Raw genomic sequence first — 7,650 nt, forward strand, 5'->3', positions numbered from 1 at the left:
TATATACAGTAGGTTACGCCTAAATATATAAAAACACAGTTTCACTTACAAGAACGACGAAGTATCGAACAACAATATTAATAACTATTATTTCTATATAAAAATGACTATCATCAAAATTTCGACAAGGTATCTGCACGTAACAACGTACACCATAATCACACTATGCACGTATTTTTCCTAGATTTTACTTATAAATGTAAGCGTATATGTTTAGTATTGAAGCAACTATATGTTGATTTATGAACGTTGCAGTGCCTTATGACATACGAAAAAACTGTTAGCATAAAAAAAAAATAAAAAAAAAAGTGTTATCCAGCGCTCGGCTAGGGGACCATGCGAAAAATAGACAATGAAGATTAATCGAAAACCTACATTAATTATGTAAAGAGAAAATAAAAATGGGTACCACTACCCATTAGAGTTTGACGCAGATTCTACAGCAACGTACTGACGGGGTACAACAGAAAAATGCTATGACGAAACGATTTAATAGGAACCAATAAGTGGCAATCTATGCGAGGCTTTAGAAAACTGAATTATATTGGGGCGCGAAAAGCTGATGCTGTTCATTGGAAAGAAAGTAACGATCTGCGATACGGTTGGTAATGAACTTCTTTACATTTTTGATAGATTAAGAAATTAACAATACATTGTTAACAGGAGGTCCAGTTGACTGTAAGTGTTCAAACGATGCGATTAACTCAGATCAGAAGTCGTATGCTACTTCAGAAAGCACCGCGCACTTCATTTTTCAAACCTGATCCCATTTCTAGTTATTGAGCTTCTTTCATGAAGATAAAGTATCGACACGCACAGCATCGTATTCCATTTCTTCACTGAATATAATAATCTTTTTTATCAAAGTTCCTTGTAATATATATATATATCATAGAAGGTTTTAGCATGTCGAAATTATTCTACTTACCATATATATGGTCTCCTTGCGTAAAAAAACATCCAGTATGAGGAGCTATGCTTTCATGACGAAAGACGTTCGTAGGATAGAAATCCACAAAAGATACGCATAGAACCGCTGCCGTACGTAGATTATACTATGTCCGTTGGATTAAATCAAATAAATGTGTCATTATTTGACATAGTGATATTTTTTTTTATTTTGAAGCAAGAAATAAATTTCTCTCGTTCATTCGTAATTATATATAGATAAAGATCATGTCCAATTGTACATTTCATCTGCTAGTGCTAGTGCTTGTTACTATGAAATCTGTGTCATCTAGACAGGGTACATGTAACCATAGGTAATAGAACATCTCAACATTGGATCAAGCTAATCGTGACGTGATCCGTTTTCTTGATAGGGTTAGTTATACGCCAATATGTTCGTGTAAGGATTACGCAACTCCTTTACTGCTTGAAACAATTCCCATAAGAAACTAATACAAATACCATGCTATCAGGACATGCTGCACGGATGGTCTTTACATATCCCAGACGGAACGTCAGAGGCCGGTTATTATTGATCGAAATAATCGTGTCAGGCCAGACAAGGATGCAACGCTATGCCGCTTACGAGGGCTTTTATTAGATAATGGTTTTATTTGTTCTGCCAAGAAGAAGCAAAGCTTTTGCGACTTACTGAGGCACATTACGACAGCGACAACTCAATGTTTCCCATATCGAATCTGAACTATTTGGGCTGTCTCTCCGCTAGACTGAACATTCAAAATTAAACGTACCCTCACCCCTATCACAGTCTATGAACACGTAAGTGTGATACAAATATGAGGAAAATCACGCAGCTGAAGTAATGCAGACCTGAAATTTTGACCATTAACAAGAACACAGGTCTTGTTTTTGCGGCACCCCGTTTCTCCTTCATACACGCTTCGTATTAGCCCATTTTAACGGGATCTCAGCTCACATTTTGAACACATCAATCGAAAATACTTCTAATTGGAATGGTTTTACAATTCCCTGGAGATAATTCTTGGCAAAGTGTAGATATGCGAGAGATTTTAAAAAATGCTCATATAAATAGATACGCATAGTACGGATATTGCGGGTCAATGTAAAGTTTTCGTCGGCAGGCCATAGTAGGCTACAATGGCTAATTATCGTGTTATTATCTAACTAGATATTGCTGAGTAGCTGATGACAATGACTAAAATATGAAAGCGGTTCCTGTTAATAGTATTATATATTTGGTCAATCCCATAATAATAATAATAATATATTTTCTAACTTGATGAACATCGTACAGTGTATATTAGGTATGCATTCATATTTGAAAAGTTCCGGCCACAAGAGCCCATAAGGGAGCAATCAGATCCCATCATATAAGCTCCATTTTAGACAAGGTCTCATGAAGAGTTAAGGGGGGAAGCAAGATAGTTAGCGCTTGCGGCATTAGTAATTACCGAGTCGTCGGAATCTATGTGATGCTAATGGACAGTAGCTGTTACCGACTACCTGCGTTTCTACTAGCAACAATTTTGACATGAAATCGGCAATCGTTCTTAGGAAAAACGCCTTGGTACGTTTTACTCAATGCCCACACACGTACCCGACCGGTTGACCTGACGATGAGCGAATAGCGTATGGTCAGATAAACGGGATAAAATCATCTGTTTTTTTCTCGGTTTTTGTTTTCGGGGTGGTGCTCCTGCTGCTGATGCTGTTAAAAACTACGAAATTGATTAGTTCGGTGTTTGTGACACACGTTTGTATACATCGATATATAGAAATCTTGAAATGTTACTATTTAAGATAAACAAACTAAGTATTTTCACAGTTTTCATTGTTTAAAAATACAAGACGTTGCTTGCGTTTGTGGCAGATTAAAATATCTGTTATATTGAACGCTATCTAGCTGTTAGTATCATTTCCCTTTGGCCAACAAATGTTGTTCTTTTCATACCAAGCAAAAATATCGTCAATGCAATATTATACTTATATATACTTATATACTAGGTGAAAAAATGAGTGACAATGTCGATGTATTTTGAATCGCATGTCCACACATATGCAGGCCTATATCAATTGGCCGTTTATGCCGAACAGGCCACTTCCTTTCGATTCGTTATTCATGCCAGCCTTAGGGAGGTCTAGCCGTTCTGGCTAAGTTATCCGAGGGGGTTTCGTCGTATTGACGATGATATTTTCCAAGAGCTGAACTCGCGGTCAACAATAACAAAAAAAAAACACCGTTAGGTTATGGTCGTGTTTTTTAGTATTTTCATTTTGCTATTACATCACATAGCACATTGAAAATGAACTATTGTCAGTTTTAAATACAAAGATGATTTTTCGCTCACCTTTTGTCACGATAACGCATCAAGTAGTGGTTGAAATAAAGACGTTGTCTGCGCAGGGTGAGAACAGTATTTTGCCCTGGAACTCTCGAACCAGCGCATTCACGCTCCTTTCGTTGATGCCCTATGTCAATTTTGTGTATAAATAGTTTCTAAAGTTTCCGATCGTTTCTAAACCGATCTTTCTAAAACGATCGATGACGTCTGTGATGTGTTAAGGGAACCCTCTCTTCTCATCAAGAGAAACCGGTCAATTTCAGTGTCCACCTTGTTTGTATCAACATCCGTCCTTGGTTTCGTTGAGAGCTCAAATGCTCGGAGTGAGATGCACTGCATCTTAGTCGAGTACAGACACCTACAAACTACCAGGCGGAACTTCACAACAGCTAGATACTCCTAAAATTCTGCCATGCGATATAAAGGCAGCTTCCTATATTTTAAAACTTCACCTGCCCAATGAGAGCAGACATCGTCCTTCGGGACATACCGGTTATAGCTACAGCCTTTTGTGGCGATCTACTAGAGCATCAAACCCCAAATGCATGTTGGTACAATAAATAATGTATGCTATCCTTGATTGTAGTGAAATACTGAGGCACATATTCAAATATAGCTCATTAATTTCTCTCGAAAAAAGTCGTCTATTCAATCGTACATAAAATTGCTATGCACCGTCGAAATAATTTCCGCCAGCTAAGCTTTCAATGACGATTGCGAGTACCTTCCCTTCCAATATTGATGGCCTGCAGTATCCGTTAGGTGACGTCGTGACGGGCTTCAATAATGCTAGGAACAAAACAGAATTCAAATAAACGTACAGTGAGCCCCGTCGTTACACGCTGTTTGCGAGTGCCTTCTAAAAACAACACCCCTTTTATGCTATAAATGCACCATATCAACGCTATACAATGTGAACGCACTGTTTGCGCAAGCAAGCATGCGTCCGTATCTGAGTGTGTGTGTGTGTGTTTATATACTAGCTGATCGCGAAGGGGTATCTGTATTGATTGCTGATCACAAAGTGAGGGGCAGACAATACCATTCATACGGTAGTGATTAAATCTTGCCCCGGCAGAAACGCTACGGACCATTATGTGAGTTTCACTGAAGACGACACGGTCACTTTGTGGCGTTCTAGTAGAAACGAGATTATTAAATGAATGCCGTAGAGGCCAGACAGCCAAAGCAAAACCTCACGCTATCCAGACTAGCGGTATCTAGTCGTCTCCCGATAGCCTGCCTATAATTAAGCTGTGGATATAGCCGAATTAAAGGTGAATATCGTAAATAGATGGTAAAATTATAGTGACGTCTATTCTATCTACACACAGTTAACGGGATACTAGCCGTCGTTGCAATTGTTTGCCGTGGTCGAAAACCAAAAGTGCTAACATCACCAACAGCCAGTGGCTCGCATCGCTCTAACGAACAGCGTAATATGGTGTAACAAATGATTATATTAAGTAAGCGAATACCGCAATTGGCAATAGCGGAAAAGTGCCCGAGAACTTTACCTTCTAAGGACTGATTGCGAGTCCACGATCCCGTGTCTCAACTTTTCGTGCCCCATTCAAAGAGATGCCGTTGTAAAATTTGTTTCAAGGTAAATGTGCAGAGAGAAATAGACGTCAGTCAAATTTACGGTGCACCTTGAATTTACCGAAAATCATTTAAGATAAATATCTATAGATATTTCTGCGTGATAGTTGTCTCAATATTGACTCTCCTTTAAAAATCCTAAAAAACTAATACATGATCACTGATTACATTGTAACCTTCCCAAGATTACGGCAAATCTACGCTAAACTACAGTGATCTCTTTGTTTTGCTATATTTTGAATTTCTAGCTAATTCTAGACTACGTGCCCGCGTAGAGGAGACGTTATCGCTTATGTGGTGCGAAGAGATGCAAAAATGTTTCTATACATTGGTTCCATTAAAAGTACATGATATATATAATATACAATAAAAATTACTGTTACTCTTATAAGTGCTAAACATTCACAGATAGATAGGATAGATAGGATGGATAGATAGATAGCTAGGATGGATTACATAGATAGATAGGACGGATTTATTTAGCGGTCTCGTAACAATTACTCTGCAACACAAAAGAACACAACGAAGTATTCCTTCAAGGCATACTATTATCACTAAATATATAAATAAATATAAAGAGGACGTTAAAAATTCTACTAGAAAAATAACGTAAAGTAAAGCAAATTTAGACCGACTGAAAGAAATGAACAAGGCTTGGCGGCTCTACACTCCAGCACATCTAAGATACCCTTCGAAATCGAAAATAAAGGTAGCTCTCTGCCCCTCAAGGTATTTCCTAAGCAAATGCTTAGAAGAGCTTTTCGCTAAAGAAATCTAGCTTCATTTGAGTGAAGAGCTGAGTGTGAATGTTCCGAAATAATGTTTGATATATGGGAAAAATCTTACTATATAGGAACAATACAGAATAGTTTCTATACTGTACTCTTGGTACAATCGTGTTTGATATATTCTATATCGACCTTGCATTGGATTGTTTTAATCATCGTTTTGTGCAGTAATAGGCAGGTCCAGAAGGCACGCGTTCTGATAGACTCAATGTGCTCGACGTGGCATCATGAAAAACCTATCAGGCTGAAGTGTGTTAGCCTTATGGAATTGACGATTTTTTTTACGATAGTTTATTACTGCAGTCAAATACAGATGCATGAGATGCCACTGGGAAGCCTTTTATCACAAATATGGCGATTTCGAACTAATGGAATCATGTTAGCGTGCATTGTTTGTATGTTAAGTATAATTATTACCGATTAAACTTTTCACGTTTTTCTTAAAAGCGATGAAATTTACCGAAAATGAATTGGAACACGATCTATCGATACAGCTACTCATATAAACACCCTCTTTCAAGCGCTTGTGTTTTCGACATCTCGGGACGAACAGTTTTGGCTGACTGAAACCAAAGGGGAGTTTAAAGATCACCCCCTTTGGTAGATTTCTTCTTTTCGAAAAGAGAGTATTTTTATTTTTTTCTTCGAATATTCGCTGACTAATTTGTTGTCAATTGTCGAGCTCGCCTATGCCGAGTGCCGTTCTAACACGCCTCAGTTTAACATGGTAGCTTTTTTCACCGGTGAAAGACTTTCAGTTACGACACAGTTGAACCTTTCATACAATAATGGTCCTGTTAATTATAGTGCACATAATTATTTCGAGGTTAAGTTTCATTTCCGGAACTGTCGTGAAGTATAACTTCAAGCGGAATATAACATATAGCACAAATGTTTTCTCAACGTTTCTATGATCGCCTAAATATAATTAACTATAGGTGATTATAATTGGCGTGTAAGCATAATAAGATTTATGGTATTGCGATGGAGATTTATAATAAGCTAGATTCTCTCTCTAGATAGAATCATAGCTGTAGACCTAACGTGGCCTGCCGCCCAAGCCTTGAAAGCTATAGGTATAATGATAGTTTATATAATTATATTCTGCATTAGTAAAAACGGCAAATAGAGAATGAAGTCCCTTCGAACCTTTGCAGACGATCTAAGAGAATGATTTTGAACTCGTGTGGATGAGTGATCGCGGGAACGATTCATAGGCAAATACAAGGCTTAATTTCTCACAAAGTGTCTCATGTCACCATTAACAAGGGGCATAATGGCAATTTATCAACAATTAAATGCGAGCTATCAGAAAAATACGGGGCACTTACCTTTTTACAAGACGATTTACACGAGCTAAAGCATATTGGATTATTACAAAGTAACTTATTCTCTGCTTTTATAAGAATAACCCCAAAAATCCACACACCCAATGTTTGGGCGGTGCATAAAGAAGATATATATTTTGTCATCATTCTAACAAGCTCTACGGGCGTTGTGGCCTGGCCACTTCACCAAATGTCTAATCCAATATTGAAATATTTAAAAATCTTGTATAGTTTTGCAGAGCCGACTAAAATTGAAGATCGACACAAAATCTATAATTTTTTATTTTACGTTGCACCTAATGGATACTCGCCGGATGACGTTGGATTTGGACTGGAAACCTTCAGTCAGTTCAATGGTCTATTCAGCATATGGCCTCTAAATCCTTTAGTAATAGACAACTTTAGCTGTAACTACCAGAAAAAGCAGCTGCTCGATAATTTTCGTATTATGTTAAAAAAAAAGCCTCAGTATCACACTGTCCCTAATATCTTAATAATTGGGACTGTTAATTATTAGAAATTTATACTGAAGGACATCTCTAGGAGCGCACATAGTCTTGTCATTTTCAACGCATCATTTGGAAAAATTGCCAGTGGCATTTTGCATTACTCTGCGTTGTTAAGAATTTAAGTGATGCCTATTCTGTTTGAAATGGAAAT

General features: G+C 37.6%; 1 protein-coding gene across 24 annotated transcripts in view; it reads left to right on the plus strand.

Annotated features, from left to right (window-relative positions):
- LOC147754286 (uncharacterized) overlaps window positions 1-7,650 on the plus strand; it is a 120,624-nt gene that overhangs the window by 108,493 nt on the left and 4,481 nt on the right. The gene's annotated exons all lie outside the window — the stretch shown is intronic.

This window comes from Varroa destructor, unplaced genomic scaffold (genome assembly GCF_002443255.2).
Source record: "Varroa destructor unplaced genomic scaffold, Vdes_3.0 BEIS01000007.1, whole genome shotgun sequence".
NCBI lineage: Eukaryota > Metazoa > Arthropoda > Arachnida > Mesostigmata > Varroidae > Varroa > Varroa destructor.